This window comes from Eurosta solidaginis, chromosome 2 (assembly GCF_040869045.1).
Source record: "Eurosta solidaginis isolate ZX-2024a chromosome 2, ASM4086904v1, whole genome shotgun sequence".
Lineage (NCBI taxonomy): Eukaryota > Metazoa > Arthropoda > Insecta > Diptera > Tephritidae > Eurosta > Eurosta solidaginis.
In genome coordinates, this window is record NC_090320.1 from 191113906 (window position 1) to 191132910 (window position 19005).

The window sequence follows — 19005 nt, forward strand, 5'->3', positions numbered from 1 at the left end:
GGCTTCCCGCATTTGAAGCATTTGATAACTCTTTCACTCCGCTTTTGCTATTCTTTCAGCGCCTCCAATATTGCGTCTACCCACTCTGGCCTTTCTACTTCCACATGGCGTGCTTTGAAAACTGGCTTACACAGAAGCGACGCTGTTTCCTGAATCAGTGCATGTGATACCGTTTCTGCGAATGTTGGCTTTGGGTTTGCGTATGTAGCGCGCTTTATTTCGACGTCCCGTATGCCATTTATAAAGCTCTGAATATTTTCCCTTTCAATGTATTCCACGGGTGCGTCCGCATTTGCTAAATGAGCCAATCTTTCAACATCCGAGGCAAACTCCTGCAAAGTCTCGTTAGCTTTTTGGTACCGGTTTTGCAAATATATTTGGTATATCTGCTTCCTATGTTCGCTTCCGTACCGTCGTTCTACAGCGGCCATCAATGCTTCATAACTGTTACGTTCGTACTCTGGGATGGTCTGTAATATCTCTGCAGCCGGTCCTTTTAAAGCCACGAACAATGCAGCAACTTTATCTTCGGCATTCCAGTTGTTCGCTGCTGACGTCTTATCAAATTGGAGCTTAAATACCTGGAAAGGAACAGAACCATCAAACGTTGGGGATTTTACCTTCAGAGTAGACGTTGAAATGATTGGACGGTTCAATTGTAACTCCTGAATCTGATCTTTCAAAGCATCCATCTCGGCCTCCATTTTATCTTGTCTTTCACTAAAAACCGCCAGCTGCGATGAGAATTTTGTTTCCTGTGCCTCCAGCTGCGAGAATATGCGATCTTCCTGTGCTTTCAACTGCTCAGCCAACTGAGATGTCACATATGTCTTCCGTTCTTCCAGTTGTGATGCCATATATGTCTTCTGTTCTTCCATCTTGGATGTTAAACGTGTCTCCTGCGATTCCAGCTGAGATGCCACTGTCGATGTTTGAGCAATTATTGCAGCCAATATCATGTTCAAGTCTGTGCTGGTAACTGTCTGGGGTGTTTCATTTTTCTCCTCAAATTTTGTTGTCTCATCGCCATCAAGATGAAAGACATATGCTTCCTCGTCAATTCCTTCAAATTCCATTGCCTGTCGTAGTCGTTCCTGAAGTTCTAGTTTAATTCCGGTTGTATTCAATCCACGGCCCTCCAACTCCTTCTTCAGTTGCTGGATCTTCAATTCACTTAACTTTGCCATGTCCAAGTTGTATTCGAAATCTCCAGAATTTATTTAACAATTCCTCTTCTGACACCAATTGTAACGAACTTACTGCAAATCCTCTTATTTGCAACCTTCTGCTAAGTTCGAATCACTAAACTGTTGAATAAATAACCCCAATATTGAATAATGCAATAATGGTCTTTATTAGACTACTTGAAAATAACACTTATAATTCGCAACTGATAGCTTGCTTAAACGAAACTGATTTTCAAAATAATACTGCTATTGCTCGCTAGATAGCGTCTTAAATCCAAATGATTCTCGCGCCTCTACTGTTGCTGCCTTTTATAGTGTTTGGTTTCCTCGTTGACATTTCTAGGCGGTTCTGTTCTAGAATCTACTAGTTGGTTATCTGCTATAATTATAACTACAAATGTACGTGTATAGCTCTCATATGCACGTGTATTTGTGGGCGACACTTCCACTATTATAATTGCATATCTCAGATAAGATATCTGCATGTGTTTGTGCGTTGCTTCTCCGCTGAGTGTACGTACATATGTGTAGACATAATGATTGAATTAGCGATGTGCATACAGTCACTGCTTAGCATCGGCTTAGAGATGGTAGTACCCCTTAGTGTTGCTAATACTCGTAACAATATATTTAAAAAGTATATGACGAACGATTTAACTATGGTTGGCTTCCTTGATAAATATGTATGTATGTTGTTTCAATACCACTTTGTATTCGATACCTGCACTCATATTAGAGGATCGGGAAAAGTTATCAATACTAACATAGGTATTGATGGAATGTACTCGATACTTATTCGAAAATTAATTATCATGAAAACAAATCCGTTACTTATTAAAGCAACTTATTCAAACTTGAAATTGCCTCATAGCCATGGAGACCTCGCATATTCATACAAGTTTGCCAGCTTTACCTATGTTCGAGCTTTGCGACAGATTTGTGAGTATTCATGAATTGCCGTTATATAAAAACAGTGCGTTATGTTGAACGTAAAAAAAAATTCAGTAAATTCAGAATTTTTTCACGAGAAAAACCGAAGTCCAACGAACTGATTGGGCTTTTTAAGTACAGTTTCAGGCCTGGTGGTTGCTCTATCGTCCAAATCATTATGTATTGTTAGATCAAACTTTAAAAACTTAATGGAGGCGTTAATTGACTTAAGTAATCGATACATCATGCTGTACCCACGCACTCGACACATAGGCAGGTACTTCTACAATGGAATCGACTACGAAGAATACTCGGCCCTTGAGCAACGTACTAGAGTACTAAGCATACATAGTGTTGTCCGATACGAGTAACTACTCAAGTACCGGATACTTTTCGTAGTCGATTACCTCGTACAAGTACTTCCTTGGGTATGAAGTACATGGATAGGAATTGCTCGTGTCAAGTAACGCCACGTGCATTTTTGTAACTTTTGCCCTGACGACCCCCGCCAAATTTTATTTTGCGACTTGCAATATTCCGCAATTTCGAGGTTAAATGAAATGCTCGTTCCAAGAAAGGTGCAATTTTAAGAATATTTATTGAGAACAAACTTTAAAAGAAAATCAGAACATATAAGGTAATGGTGCCGTTAATGGGACTACCAAAATTTTGCCTTACCGTTTTTAGTTGCGGAAACAAGGACGCGTATTGATTCCAGGTCCTAAGTTTTTTACTCGTTCATAAGTAGTGTATATTAAACCCTTCATTCGGCAAAGTAAATTGACCAAATGAACTGCTTGCACAAACTTTACTGAATTTTTTTTAGCGTTATTAATACGTTTATCATAGTTCAATGTTTTTATAATATGTAAGCAGTGGCTTAATTTTCATAAGCTTTACTCAGATTGCTAGATACTAGTAGATATCGAGTACGTATACGTACCTAAACTTTGTTGTTAGGCTGGCTTTAGGTCAACTTTCGTAAAAATAAAACACAAGTGTTTTTCTTTTCTAACCAATATATTTCGGTTACTCCACGGTAACCGTCCTCAGGGTAAAACTGTTGATGAACATAAATAAAACACAAATTAACAAACTTCAAACGTAAGAAAATAATAAAAAATTAATTAATTAAAAATAATAATAAAAATACATTATTTTTCACATACATTAATTTTCACGTCTGCCCTGTGTGACGCGGAGTTTGGTACTGTTTATTAGTTAATAAGTGCTTATATATATGCGCGCAGTCGGAGCTATCACTCTTAAAGTTAAGTCGTATATTCGACGGTGTGTTTACTATATGTAACATCTCCAATGTAAATCTCTTATTGTAACTGCGTTCTTGTTGGAGAATTTTCGCGTCGTCGAAATTAGGCGAATGCCCACTAGATGAACAGTGGGCCATTAGTGCTGTTTTTGGGTTATCAGTTGTATGACAATATTTGAAATCCGATTTATGTTGTGAAAGTCTGGATTTTAATTTCAATTTTGTTGTGCCTACATAGACACTCTTGCACGGCTCTCTGCCACTTCCTTTACACGGAATTTGGTACACAACATTGCTTTTTTCGTTTTGTGGTATTTTTGATTTTGTATTATTAAATAAATATTTTAAGGTATTAGTCGGTCTATGGGCAATTTTTATTTTTTCCTTATTGTAACAATCCGATTTTGCAAGGCGCTCGGAGAGTTGGGGTACGTACGTGAGAGATTTGAAAATGACTGACTTTTGTGGTTTTTGTTGACTAATAGCATGGTTTACTCTACTTAATAATTTTTTAATTGTGTATGTTGGAAAATCGTTGTTCTTTAAAGTTGTAAATATTTCTTTCTTTATTTCATTGTGGTAAATTTGGTCCGAAGTCTGTAACATCCGCTTTATACAGCCCATTGCTGTATTTAATATCATTGATTTAGGATGCTTTGAATTATAATTAATAATTCTCCCCGATGATGTTGGTTTTCTATACCACTTTAACTTTAATTTATTGTTTAATCTATTTACTATTGCATCTAAATAAGCCAATTTTCCGTCCTTTTCGAGTTCCACTGTAAATTTTATATTTTTGTCGAAAGAGTTCAATGTGTTAAGTACATTTTCAACCTCATTTTCTTCTACGATAGCAAATAAATCATCAACATACTTCGTAAGTAATCTTGGTTTGTGCTCCAATTTATCCATCGTTTTTTTCCAATAATTTTTCCATGACTATATCCGCTATTACTGGGGAGGTAGGTGATCCCATTGGCAGTCCTTTTAACTGCGTATATACATTGTCATTAAACTTAAAATATCTGTTATCTTTAATACAAAATTGAACAATTTCCATAAATAATTGTTTGGGTATCTTCGTAAATTCTTTTATCGTTGTCCATTTTTCTTGTATTACGTCAAGTGCTACTTGTATCGGTATACTGGGAAATAATGAAACCACGTCAAAGGAAATTAACTTTTCATTGTCAGATATGTTTGTGTCGTTTACTCGTTCTTTAAACTCTAATGTGTTTTTTACGTTATATACTGAAGCCGCCGTTGGGTTTTTCAATATTTCTGCAATATATTTGCATAATCCATACGCAGGTGATCCGACAGCAGAACAAATTGGTCTCAGTGGTGTTCCTTCCTTATGTATCTTAGGGAGACCATATATTCTAGGGGGCAATGCCGTGTTTGTGCTAAGTTTCTTTTTCTCCGCTTTTGTGATAATTTCCGTTTTAAAGAGTTTTTCGACTAAAGTGTTGTTTTTGGTTTGTAATCGCGATGTCGGATCTTGTCTTTGGATTCTGTATGTTGTCAAGTCATTTAAAATACATTTCATTTTATTGTTATATTCTTCTGCTTCCATTGCGACCGTTTTATTACCTTTATCTGATGTCAAAATTCTAATGTTTTTATTTTTCTGCAAAAACTTTCTTGTTTGTGCCACTGTATCAGATATTGCACTATCTATTGCACTTTTTTTGTTTCTTGTTGAGTGGCTTTTAATTAGTAGAGAGAGCTTTGTCCGCGCCTCTTCTATTTGCTCTTTGTTTTCAAGTGTCTGAACCAAATCCTCTCCATCAGCTATATATTGAAAAAGAGGAAACGTTTTGTTTTCCACAGGTACTCCGAATTTCGGTCCCTTCGCCAACAATTCTTTCACTTCTTTCGGGAACTGGACATTTGTATTGTTTATAAACCAATCTTCTTGTTTATTGTTGTGAGTGAAGATCATATTTCGTTTGGTTCGCAGTCTCTCAAATTTTGTAGTTTGTTTCTTCTTTAGCTTTGTTGTTAGTTTGTTAGCCACATTATTCTCGTTCTGTATAAATTGCTTTAAATCTTCGCCGCCCAATTGTTCCTTAAGTGTTGTTGTTGCTTCTTCCATTTGTTTATTTGCTCGTCTTAATATATTGTGTTTGTGTTTAATGAGTAAACTTAATATTTTTGTTAGATAATATTGAGTGTGTCTCTGTAACATTCTATCTATGTCGATATTTTTGTCGCAATCAGATACAAATATCTTATAGCAATGGGTTGAATTTTTTATAAAATTGGGAATGATTTTTGACTTTCTACATTGTAAAAGAAACTTAATACTAGATTTTATTTTTACCAATTTTTTAGATGTAGTTTGAAATTTGTTAATTGTTGATTTTGAGCTTTCATAATGGTTTTTGATTGTTGCATATCCCATGTTTGTTGTTGTATGCTAACGGCGTGCCTTCCGTCTGTATAAATAAAATTTGGCGACCTTTATGTAACTAAACTTTGTTGTTAGGCTGGCTTTATGTCAACTTTCGTAAAAATAAAAGACAAGTGTTTTTCTTTTCTAACCAATATATTTCGGTTACTCCACGGTAACCGTCCTCAGGGTAAAACTGTTGATGAACATAAATAAAACACAAATTAACAAACTTCAAACGTAAGAAAATAATAAAAAATTAATTAATTAAAAATAATAATAAAAATACATTATTTTTCACATACATTAATTTTCACGTCTGCCCTGTGTGACGCGGAGTTTGGTACTGTTTATTAGTTAATAAGTGCTTATATATATGCGCGCAGTCGGAGCTATCACTCTTAAAGTTAAGTCGTATATTCGACGGTGTGTTTACTATATGTAACATCTCCAATGTAAATCTCTTATTGTAATTTCGTTCTTGTTGGAGAACTTTTACAATGTAGAAAGTCAAAAATCATTCCCAATTTTATAAAAAATTCAACCCATTGCTATAAGTTATTTGTATCTGATTGCGACAAAAATATCGACATAGATAGAATGTTACAGAGACACACTCAATATTATCTAACAAAAATATTAAGTTTACTCATTAAACACAAACACAATATATTAAGACGAGCAAATAAACAAATGGAAGAAGCAACAACAACACTTAAGGAACAATTGGGCGACGAAGATTTAAAGCAATTTATACAGAACGAGAATAATGTGGCTAACAAACTAACATCAAAGCTAAAGAAGAAACAAACTACAAAATTTGAGAGACTGCGAACCAAACGAAATATGATCTTCACTCACAACAATAAACAAGAAGATTGGTTTATAAACAATACAAATGTCCAGTTCCCGAAAGAAGTGAAAGAATTGTTGGCGAAGGGACCGAAATTCGGAGTACCTGTGGAAAACAAAACGTTGCCTCTTTTTCAATATATAGCTGATGGAGAGGATTTGGTTCAGACACTTGAAAACAAAGAGCAAATAGAAGAGGCGCGGACAAAGCTCTCTCTACTAGTTAAAAGCCACTCAACAAGAAACAAAAAAAGTGCAATAGATAGTGCAATATCTGATACAGTGGCACAAACAAGAAAGTTTTTGCAGAAAAATAAAAACATTAGAATTTTGACATCAGATAAAGGTAATAAAACGGTCGCAATGGAAGCAGAAGATTATAACAATAAAATGAAATGTATTTTAAATGACTTGACAACATACAGAATCCAAAGACAAGATCCGACATCGCGATTACAAACCAAAAACAACACTTTAGTCGAAAAACTCTTTAAAACGGGAATTATCACAAAAGCGGAGAAAAAGAAACTTAGCACAAACACGGCATTGTCCCCTAGAATATATGGTCTCCCTAAGATACATAAGGAAGGAACACCACTGAGACCAATTTGTTCTGCTGTCGGATCACCTGCGTATGGATTATGCAAATATATTGCAGAAATATTGAAAAACACAACGGCGGCTTCAGTATATAACGTAAAAAACACATTAGAGTTTAAAGAACGAGTAAACGACACAAACATATCTGACAATGAAAAGTTAATTTCCTTTGACGTGGTTTCATTATTTCCCAGTATACCGATACAAGTAGCACTTGACGTAATACAAGAAAAATGGACAACGATAAAAGAATTTACGAAGATACCCAAACAATTATTTATGGAAATTGTTCAATTTTGTATTAAAGATAACAGATATTTTAAGTTTAATGACAATGTATATACGCAGTTAAAAGGACTGCCAATGGGATCACCTACCTCCCCAGTAATAGTGGATATAGTCATGGAAAAATTATTGGAAAAAACGATGGATAAATTGGAGCACAAACCAAGATTACTTACGAAGTATGTTGATGATTTATTTGCTATCGTAGAAGAAAATGAGGTTGAAAATGTACTTAACACATTGAACTCTTTCGACAAAAATATAAAATTTACAGTGGAACTCGAAAAGGACGGAAAATTGGCTTATTTAGATGCAATAGTAAATAGATTAAACAATAAATTAAAGTTAAAGTGGTATAGAAAACCAACATCATCGGGGAGAATTATTAATTATAATTCAAAGCATCCTAAATCAATTATATTAAATACAGCAATGGGCTGTATAAAGCGGATGTTACAGACTTCGGACCAAATTTACCACAATGAAATAAAGAAAGAAATATTTACAACTTTAAAGAACAACGATTTTCCAACATACACAATTAAAAAATTATTAAGTAGAGTAAACCATGCTATTAGTCAACAAAAACCACAAAAGTCAGTCATTTTCAAATCTCTCACGTACGTACCTCAACTCTCCGAGCGCCTTGCAAAATCGGATTGTTACAATAAGGAAAAAATAAAAATTGCCCATAGACCGACTAATACCTTAAAATATTTATTTAATAATACAAAATCAAAAATACCACAAAACGAAAAAAGCAATGTTGTGTACCAAATTCCGTGTAAAGGAAGTGGCAGAGAGCCGTGCAAGAGTGTCTATGTAGGCACAACAAAATTGAAATTAAAATCCAGACTTTCACAACATAAATCGGATTTCAAATATTGTCATACAACTGATAACCCAAAAACAGCACTAATGGCCCACTGTTCATCTAGTGGGCATTCGCCTAATTTCGACGACGCGAAAATTCTCCAACAAGAACGAAATTACAATAAGAGATTTACATTGGAGATGTTACATATAGTAAACACACCGTCGAATATACGACTTAACTTTAAGAGTGATAGCTCCGACTGCGCGCATATATATAAGCACTTATTAACTAATAAACAGTACCAAACTCCGCGTCACACAGGGCAGACGTGAAAATTAATGTATGTGAAAAATAATGTATTTTTATTATTATTTTTAATTAATTAATTTTTTATTATTTTCTTACGTTTGAAGTTTGTTAATTTGTGTTTTATTTATGTTCATCAACAGTTTTACCCTGAGGACGGTTACCGTGGAGTAACCGAAATATATTGGTTAGAAAAGAAAAACACTTGTGTTTTATTTTTACGAAAGTTGACCTAAAGCCAGCCTAACAACAAAGTTTAGTTACATAAAGGTCGCCAAATAATTTTATTTGTACGTATACGTACTTTCGATCCTTTTTTGTTTTCGCTTACTTTCCGGCATCCTTTTTAATGTGCAAGGTGGTGTCGGAAAAGCTCTATATATGCTTACCAATGGCATACACAATATGCTAGCAATATCTTCCCAGCCCAGGAAAGGCATGTGCTACTGACTTCAAGCCACCCTAAAGTAAAAGGGACATACAAACTACGAAAGAGGTGTGAAGAAGCAATAATATGCTATAAGTTATTATGTATGTGTCATTCCAAAATTGTTCGGTACAAAATAGATGCACACATGTTTGATTATAACAATAAATGTAGGTTGGAAATTACAAAATATTACAAGTGCCTAAGCGCATGTTTTCTTAAATGCAAAGGTCAACTTACCAAGTCTTGGCTATTAGCGCCATGGCAAAGAGTTAACGTGCAAAATGTTATTATCAAACAAATTCAGACAAAAACGATACATAATGGCTTCGCCAATATTGAACCCTTATGCATATAAGTAAATACATACGCATGCATATGTGTGGGTTTTTTGTTATAAAAAACTATGGTTGCTTCCATTGACAAAGCTAAGATATACACTGATATTGATACTGAGATTGCTTGTCAACTTGACATTTGGTTTCGAATTACAGGCAAAAGGTCAATGTTTAAGAAATGTGATATATCCACTTGTAGGATGTATGCTAAATATATTTAACGCAAAGAGGTGACGGCCGCCGTGGTATGATGGTAGCGTACTTCGCCATCCACACCGAAGATCCCGGGTTCGCACCCCGGGCAAAGCAACATCAAAATTTTATAAACAAGTTTTTTCCATTAGAAGAACATTTTTCTAAGGTGGTCGCTCCTCGGCAGTATTTGGCGAGCACTCCGAGGGTATTTCTGCCATGGAAAGCTCTCATTGAAAACTTATCTGCCTTGCAGATGCCGTTCGGAGTCGGCAAAAAACGTGTAAGTCCCGTACCGCCAATTTGTTGGAAAAATTAAAAGGAGCAAGATGCAAATTGGAAGAGAAACTCTTCCTTAAATCTCTTCGGAGGTTATGCCACCTTCCGTTTTTTTTAAAGAGGTGAAGTAGCAACTAAACATAGTAGCTGTGGAAATATATCCATGGATTGGTTTGATAGCATCTACCAATTTCCTTCCGGTTCCTGAATCTTTTTTGGTATTTTCCGCCGATTTAGGCAAATCGTAGGTTGAGGTTGAAGCGGAAAAGTCGATAGACTCAACCGAAAAAATATTAAAAGTTCGCAATGCTCATTGGAATCCTCACGTTTATTGTAATTTCTTGCAATTCAAAATACGTATTGGTTTTCGGGAGAGTATTCCTTCTGGCCACGAGAAAGATTTTCACTAAAAGTTGACGTCGTCGATATGTGACCACGCCGACTTTTTATATGTTAAATATTTCCCATAAATGAATTCTTCGCTATTTTAATAGCTACATGAGTTAATGTTTTTATATTTGGCCTACGTAGAGCTAACTTGTGTTAACCATTTTAAAAAATGGGCGTGAAAATGCCATCTTATTAAAAAAATGGTAGCGACATCTTAAGAACAGTTAAAAGAATAGTTAGTACGAAATTTGGTATCTGCATTTCCTTCTGAAAAAAGAACTGCGCTAATTAAAGCAAATAGATAACCAAAACCTCTTTTATTTGAAAACCCTGTTCAGGATACGTGACCTGTTTTTAACTATATTATTATACGTCCCTCTCTGCAACAGGCCCCTCTATTCTATTCATATCTCTTTAAATGTGCCCCCTTCCTATTCCTTTTTCCACCAATCCTTTTTCTCTCTCCTTTTTCCTCCACTTAACATAGTTAACAAATATAGCAAATATAGCTGACTTCTAAGAGTTTTGTCTTGCTTTTCAATTGGGTACTCATTTAGTCGTAGCGGCCACTTTAAAACTTTGTGATTATTAAATAGATGCGACATCAAATGAGTACCTTTACTATTTAATAGCTCAGACAACCGCCGCTTTTAAAAATATAACTAACAAAGTCACATGGCAAAAAATTCAACTTTATATAATTGCATGTAATATTTTTAACAAATCTGAATTTTAGTGAATAATGGTCTATGAAAAAACGTTTATATTACTTTAACAACCAACACGGCAAACATCTTGTAAATGGCATGCATTCTCGTTAGGGATGCCAATTCCGGTCTTTTTTAAGTCCCGAAAACAATGTTACTTCTTTGCTACAAAGGGGGGGGCACAAAGTTCCCCTTTTTAGCAAAGTAGCAAGATTGTTTATATTTTTAAGAATTATCGATTATTTTGAGCCTTCTGCTATCGTTCGAATCACTGAACTGTCGAATTAATTAACTCAAATGTTCTGTATATAAAATGATTTTTATTAGAAGCACTTCTGTGATAGTAGATCCTCACAATTCAATGCATTCGCATACTTCATTTATAGCGTGCTAAAATCAAACTGATTCCCATTACTTTGACTGTTCCGCTTTTAAACTCTCAGTTGCCTCGTTCGCCTATTTCTTCTTGGGTCTAGACTTTTCGCGAACAGACTTCTTGATTCGTTGTTAATTTACTTCCCTCATCTGTTACAATCTATATTCGCTCTTGCCTTCAATGTACGCTGAATATTCGCCTTACTGCCCTCCACTTAAGCCCCGATCCGACAAGTCCCTTGATTCAAACTCTGCCAGCCTCTCCAAATGAACCACTCTTCTTCTTCTTCGCGGGTGTTTCATTTTTCTCTTCAATTTTTGTTCTTGACTCTTCCACATCAGGATGAAAAGTGTGTTCTTCAACAGCTCCTCCTCCCGATTCCATATCTTTCCGTAGAAGTGATTGTAGCTCGGATTTATTGCCGGTGGTATTTTACACAGATCTTCACATACATTCGCGTACTTCACTTATAGCGTGTTAAAATCAAAGTAAAAAAAATATAAATATATATTTAACTGCTCGGCTTTTATACTCACAGCTGTCCGTCGCCTGTTTCTTCGAGGCTTCCTGATTAGATGCTTTTTACTTCTATCATCTGCTGCATCTCATATTCGCTCTTGTCTTTTATGTAAGGCTGTGAGCAATGTTGTGTGAGCAATGGACATCTTTAATGCACATACACTTGTGCGTATCTATACCTGCAAAAACACAAACATATTTATGCTTGCCTTGAAGTAAATGTGTGTAGGGGATTTCTCCCAACAGCTTACATTGTGTTCATTCATTGTGCGTCCTACACGGCGTATGAGTACTTTACTACAGTTTTACAATTTAACAACAATGACGCCACAAACACTAAGACGAAAAAAAAATCTTAGTGCATGGCATATAAATGGTGTATGTAAATGTGGTCACCATTTTACACATTTATTGTTATGCATTATTGTGGCGTCTGTGGCGAAATTTGACAAAGCTTGCATTGTTCCTCTTGCTTTTGTTGGTCACTTTGTTGTGCAGTGTTTTTCGCGTAATGAATCAAAATTTGTACAAAATATTGCGCCATAGATTGGATATGTTTTCTAGTAACCCCTAAAAATATGTATAACAATACCTTTTAAAACCAAATGTGTTTGTGCTAGGTTTCTTATTTTTAGGCCCGGTTTTTCGGTGGCCACCGTGGTGTGATGGTAGCGTGCTCCGCCTACCACACCGTATGCCCTGGGTTCAAACCCAGGGAAAGCAACATCAAAATTTTTGAAATAAGTTTTTTTAATTACAAGAAAATTTTTCTAATTCACCCCTCGGCAGTGTTTGGCAAGCGCTCCGGGTGTATTTCTGCCATGAAAAGCTCTCAGTGAAAACTCATCTGCCTTGCAGATGCCTTTCGGAGTCGGCATAAAACATGTAGGTCCCGTCCGGCCAATTTGTAGGGAAAATCAAGAGGAGCACGACGCAAATTGGAAGAGAAGCTCGGCCTTAGATCTCTTCGGAGGTTATCAATTGAACAAAAGAAATAATCAAATATGAATATGATGATGAAAAATTTAAAAGCATTTTTCGAACACTTTTTGGAATCATTTTTGAAGTCCTTTGAAGACTAAATTTTAATATTTCATAAAAACCAACAAAAATCATGATCAAATATGCTTACATTAGCTGATCAAAAACTGAATATAGTTTTTCATTCACATTTTGGAATCATATTTGTATCAAATGGGTTTACTTTAGGTGATCAAACATTTATAATAATTTTTAATTCAGCTTTCTGATTCTTTTCTGACTATATTTGTTGACTGAATAATGAATTTTATACTTGTTAAAATTTTACTTTTCATTGAAAATCTTATTTATTTCACATACACACATTTTTTCAATCATGAAGTTCAGAAAAAATATGTACATATGTATATAAACATTTTGTTAAGATATTCTTCAAGACAGTATAATGCAAATGCTGCTCGTGACCGAAGATTTCCTCAACCATTTCTCCTCCTTCGGCTTCCCAGAAAATACATAATAGTTGGTAAGCAAACTCTCTTGACATATGTACCTGGATATGTCTTCAACATCCCGTGCCGTATCGTATTTTAAGATATTGACGATCATAACTGATGTTGGATGTTGTAGTCGCAGGAGGTGTATATCGGTCAAGTTTGTTTGCAAGTTACCTGTGGTTCAAATAGCTCACTTCCGCATGCCTTCCCCTGATGAAATATGATTATCGTGTCTTATTTTGTATGAGATAAGAAGAATAAATGCATCATAATCGCATTCAAAAATGATTCAAAAATCTCACCCAAAGGATTGAAATATATTCACAGATATGATCAGAAAATGACTGTGAAAAGCGGTGAAATATTACTCTAAAACAATTAAAGCTCAATTTTACAATGATATCAAATATGAATAAAAAGCGTTTCGAAATATGAATCATAAATGATTATTCAAGAATAATCACATTTATGGTACATTTTTCTGCCGACGATACATTAATTTTCGAACAGAAAATGCTTTTAAATTTGAACGTTTTTAATCATCTTGGGGCATAATATTTGAATATTTTATGATCAAAAATTTCAAAAAATGCTGGCTGCCCACTCAGCATTCAGGTGATTCAATTTTGAATTTCCCTACATATCCATACAATTTGATTACTCTTTCTGACTAAATAATGAGTTATCATGCAATTGAACAAAAGAAATAATCCAATATGAATACTTTTGATGATGAAAAACTAAAAAGCATTTTTCGATCACTTTTTGGAATCATTTTTGAAGTCCTTTAATGATTAAATTTTAACATTTCATAATGTAAATGCTGCTCGTGCCCGAATATTTCCCCAATCATTTCTCCACATTCGGCTTTCCAGAAAATACATAATAGTTGGACAACAAAAGTTGTGAGCTATTTGACCAGGTAAGTGAAACTCTCTTGACATATGTACCTGGATATGTCTTCAACATCCCGTATCGTATCCGTATTTTAAGATGCAGACGATAATGCTGATGTTGGATGTTGTAGTCGCTGGTGTATATCTGTCAAGTTTGTTTGCGAGTTAGCTGTGGTTCGAATAGCTCACTTTCGCATGCTTTCTTCCCCTGATTATTATGTAGTATCCTATTTTGAAAGAGATATGAAGAATAAATGCATTATAATGGCATTCACAAATGATTCAAAAATCTCAAACAAAACGATTGAAATATATTCACGAACATGATCAGAAAATGACTGTGAAAAGCAGTCAAATATTACTCTAAATCTATTAAAGCTCAATTTTACAATGATATCAGATATGAATAAAAAGCGTTTCGAAATAGGAATCATAAATGATTATTCAAGAATAATCACATTTATGGTACATTTTTCTCCCGACGATACGTTAATTTTCGAACAGAAAATGCTTTTAAATTTGAACGTTTTTAATCATCTTGGGGTATGATATTTAAATATTTTTTGATCAAAATTTTTGATTACCTAAAGTATCCATATTTGATTATTTCTTTTGTTTAATTGTACGATATCTCATTATTTAGTCAGAAAGAGTAATCAAATTGTATTTATATGTAGGGAAATTGAAAATTTAATCATCTAAATGCTGAGTGGGTAGTTTTTGAGAAAATTAGCTGTCTAGATTAAGATAGGCATTTATATGGCACAAAATCAATCCCATTTTTTCTTCAGGAGTTTTAAGGAATATTTTTTGAGTGTACTCGAATCAGGAATACTCGATACTCAAAGTGTCGATACTGACTTGAGATCTCAATATTTTTTTGAATGTGTAAAATAGATGTTGCAATAAGGCCAGATTTACGAGGAACGCTCTGCCAAGAGCTTAAATTTTCACAGAAGAGTTCTTAACTGTATTCCTCGTTTTACGCTTCACAAAGCAAGATCGCACCTTAACTATACATATAAATCATCTGTCAAAGCGAAACACTACGCAAAACTTCTTATAAATCCGCCGCAGAAATGATTAATGATAAATTTGATTGTATTTTTTTGAATAAAGGAGAGGGAGTAATGAGATAATTAGGAATTTGTATTTTGTGTGGAAGATTGAATTTAATAGGGGTTTTATTTCATTTTGTCTCTCAACAATAAACATGAACAAATATTAATAACAAACATTAGTAGTAGAATCGCAAAAAAGTCCTTAAACTAATTTTATTTAAAAAGAAAAGAAAATTGAGGCTGTGGTAAAAGTATGAGGTGTACATAATGCATAAAAAGGTATTTTTAAGATAAGTACATGTGTCAAAAATAAAGTATATACATGGAGGGATAAGTAAACGAAATATGACAAGTAAGGAAGGTTAAGTTCGGGTGTAACCGAACATTACATACTCAGTTGAGAGCTATGGTGACAACATAAGGGAAAATAACCATGTAGGAAAATGAACCGAGGGAAACCCTGGAATGTGTTTGTATGACATTTGTATCAAATGAAAGGCATTAAAGAGTATTTTATGAGGGAGTGGGCCATAGTTCTATAGGTGGACACCATTTAGGGATATAGCCATAAAGGTGGATCAGGGTTGACTCTAGAATGCGTTTGTACGATATGGGTATCAAATTAAAGGTGTTAATGAGTATTTTAAAAGGGAGTAATCCTTAGTTCCATAGGTGGACGCCGCTTCGAGATATCGCCACAAAGGTGGAACAGGGGTGATCCTAGAATTTGTTTGTACAATATGGGCATCAAATGAATGGTGTTAATGAGTATTTTAAAAGGGAGTGGGCCCTAGTTCTATAGGTGGATGCCGTTTCGAAATATCGCCATAAAGGTGGACCAGGGTTGACTCTAGAATGTGTTTGTACGATATGGGTATCAAATTAAAGGTATTAGTGAGGGTTTTAAAAGGGAGTGGTGGTTGTTGTATAGGTGGTCGCCTTTTCGAGATATCGCCATAAAGGTGGACCAGGGGTGACTCTAGAATGCGTTTGTACGATATGGGTATAAAATGCAAGGTGTTAATGAGTATTTTAAAAGGGAGTAATCCTTAGTTCCATAGGTGGACGCCGTTTCGAGATATCGCCATAAAGGTGGACCAGGGGTGACCCTAGAATTTGTTTGTACAATATGGGTATCAAAAGAAAGGAGTTAATGAGTATTTTAAAAGGGAGTGGGCCTTAGTTCTATAGGTGGACGCCTTTTCGAGATATCGCCATAAAGGTGGCCCAGGGGTGATTCTAGAATTCGTTTGTACAATATGGGTATCAAACGAAAGGAGTTAATGAGTATTTTAAAAGGGAGTGGGCCTTAGTTCTATAGGTGGACGCCTTTTCGAGGTATCGCAATAAAGGTGGACCAGGGGTGACTCTAGACTTTGTTAGTACGATATGGGTATCAAATGAAAGGTGTTAATGAGTATTTTTAAAAGGGAGTGGGCCTTCGTTCTATAGGTGTTCGCCTTTTCGAGATATCGCCATAAAGGTGGACCAGGGGTGACTTTAGAATATGTTTGTACGATATGGGTATCAAATGAAAGGTGCTAATGATTATTTTAAAAGGGAGTGGACCTTAGTTCTATAGGTGGACGCCGTTTCGAAATATCGCTATAAAGGTGGACCAGGGGTGACTCTAGAATGTGTTTGTACAATATGGGTATCAAATTAAAGGTATTATTGAGGGTTTTAAAAGGGAGTGGTCGTTATTGTATAGGTGGTCGCATTTTCAAAATATCGCCATAAAGGTGGACCAGGGGTGACTCTAGAATTTGTTTGTACAATATGGGTATCAAAAGAAAGGTGTTAATGAGTATTTTAAAAGGGAGTAATCCTTAGTTCCATAGGTGGACGCCGTTTCGAGATATCGCCATAAAGGTGACCCAGGGGTGACTATAGAATTCGTTTGTGCGAAAGGATTTATTGAGTATTTTAAAAGGGAGTGGGCCTTAGTTCTATAAGTGGACGACTTTTCGAGATATCGCCATAAAGGTGGACCAGGGGTGACTCTAGAATGAGTTTGTACGATATGGGTATTAAATTAAACGTATTAATGAGAGTTTTAAAAGGGAGTGGTGGTAGTTGTATATGTGAAGGCGTTTTCCAGATATCGACCAAAATGTGGACCAGGGTGACCCAGAACATCATCTGTTGGATACCGCTAATTTATTTATATATGTAATACCTGCCAAGATTTTAAGGGTTTTTTATTTCGCCCTGCAGAAGTTTTTCATTTTCTTCTACTTAATATGGGAGGTGTCACAACCATTTTATAAAGTTTTTTCTAAAGTTATATTTCGCTTCAAAAAACAATCCAATTACTTTACCATGTTTCATTCCTTTTTTCGTATTTGGTATAGAATTATGGCATTTTTGGCATGGTCATAGTCGGATTTCGTTCATTTTTCATACCAAGATAAAGTGAGTTCAAGTAAGCACGTGAACTAAGTTCATTAAAGATATGTCGATTTTTGCTCAAGTTATCGTGTAAACGGCCATGCGGAAGTACAGACGGACGACTGTGTATAAAAACTGGGCGTGGCATCAACCGATTTCGCCCATTTTCACAGAAAACAGTTAACGCCATAAAATCTATGCCCCTACCAAATTTCAAAAGGATTGGTTAATTTTTGTTCGACTTATGGCGTTAAAAGTATCCTAGACAAATTAAATGAAAAAGGGCGGAGCCACGCCCATTTTGAAATTTTCTTTTATTTTTGTATTTTGTTGCACTATATCATTACTGGAGTTGAATGTTGACATAATTTACTTATATACTGTAAAGATATTAAATTTTTTGTTAAAATTTTACTTAAAAAAATTTTTTTTTTTAAAAGTGGGCGTGGTCCTTCTTCGATTTTGCTAATTTTTATTAAGCGTACATATAGTAATAGGAGTAACGTTCCTGCCAAATTTCATCATGATATCTTCAACGACTGCCAAATTACAGCTTGCAAAATTTTTAAATTACCTTCTTTTAAAAGTGGGCGGTGCCACGCCATTGTCCAAAATTTTACTAATTTTCTATTCGGCGTCATAAATTCAACTCATCTACCAAGTTTTGTCGCTTTATCTCTCTTTTGTAATGAATTATCGCAATTTTTCGGTTTTTCGAAATTTTCGATATCGAAAAAGTGGGCGTGGTTATAGTCCGATATCGTTCATTTTAAATAGAGATCTGAGATGAGTGCTCAGGAACCTACATACCAAATTTCATCAAGATACCTCAAGATTTACTCAAGTTATCGTGTTAACGGACGGACGGACGGACATGGCTCAATCAAATTTTTTTCGATCCTGATTATTTTGATATATGGAAGTCTCAACTGAGTATAAAAGTTTAAATTACGATTAAAAGCAGGAGTAAAGAACAAAGAAAAATAATATTGAAACTGGCCATTATTTTACCTTTCTGTAATATTATTTCCCAAATAATTTTTTGAAGTGGCTTTTGTTCAATCTTTTTCTATTACTCGAAGGAAAACAATAGCCTTCGTGACGCTAACGAGTTATAATGGGGTACAGCTAAGTCAGTCTGACGTGCTGATCTTTTAAAATCCAACTTAGTATAGATATAATTGGACGTTCTTCTACTTCTTACCATAAGATAGTCGGGGATGTCACAACCTTACACACGATGACTCCAAGGGGAAATATGATCAAACCTCAGTAGGCCATATACATAATGCGTGACATTATTAAACAA

The 19005-nt window shown here is 35.1% G+C and overlaps 1 protein-coding gene across 7 annotated transcripts in view; it reads left to right on the forward strand.

Moving 5' to 3' along the window:
- The window catches only part of LOC137240422 (zwei Ig domain protein zig-8-like), a 467000-nt gene that overhangs the window by 134660 nt on the left and 313335 nt on the right, over nt 1-19005 (forward strand). The window lies entirely within an intron of this gene.